General features: G+C 53.1%; 1 non-coding gene across 1 annotated transcript, besides 2 other annotated features; it reads right to left on the bottom strand.

Moving 5' to 3' along the window:
• Positions 1-36: 36 nt before the first annotated feature.
• Positions 37-79: a microsatellite.
• A 15-nt stretch (positions 80-94) lies between these two features.
• Positions 95-116: a microsatellite.
• Tc00.1047053409549.10 lies at positions 117-228 on the bottom strand. The gene has a single exon (XR_008254026.1). It is a non-coding gene; the product is annotated as a spliced leader RNA (transcript).
• Positions 229-670: the final 442 nt, after the last annotated feature.

The raw sequence follows: 670 nt of genomic DNA, 5'->3' as shown, positions 1-670 counted from the left end.
GGGGGGGGGGGGCACCCCCACGAGGGGGTACGGGGCTATATATATATGGGTATATATATATAGGGGTATATGTATATATGGCGGACAGACCCACAAAAAAAAAAAAAAAAAAAAAAGGGGTCCGTAGACCCCGGTCAAAAGAAATTGACCAAACATAACCGCCAGAGGCGGGTTGGAAGCTTCGCGTACCAATATAGTACAGAAACTGTATCAATAATAGCGTTAGTTGAAAGGAGTTGTGTTCCACAACGGTTTTCAATTTTGATGAGGGGTCCTTCGCGGCACTTGGGACCGTGTACAAAAACCCCCCCCCCCCCTCCCAGGCCACACTGGGGAGGGGTCAGGGTCCGGGACGTCGGCCCCGGGATAGCGCCGTGGACGGCGTCAGGGGGCGGAAAAGACGCACATGGCGAGTGTGGAACAGCAAATGCAGCCGAGTGTGCGAGCAAGGCAAAAACACCGGAAAACACAGGAAGAAGCGCGGCATACGCGGAAAAAAGGCGAATAAAAGGATCGAGACGGAGAAAACACAAAACAAAACAAAGATGCAGGCAATAGCAGCCATGAAGCGAAAATGAGGGGGCCCGAAGGAGGTGGCGGACACGCAAACGGGGGGGGGGGGGCAGCCGCACGAGGGGGTACGGGGCTATATATATATGGGTATATATAT

This window comes from Trypanosoma cruzi, assembly GCF_000209065.1.
Source record: "Trypanosoma cruzi strain CL Brener chromosome Unknown tcruzi_1047053409549, whole genome shotgun sequence".
In the NCBI taxonomy this organism is placed as follows: Eukaryota; Euglenozoa; class Kinetoplastea; order Trypanosomatida; family Trypanosomatidae; genus Trypanosoma; species Trypanosoma cruzi.
The sequence above is the reverse complement of the archived record's forward strand: the minus strand, read 5'-3'. Positions and strand labels throughout refer to the sequence as shown.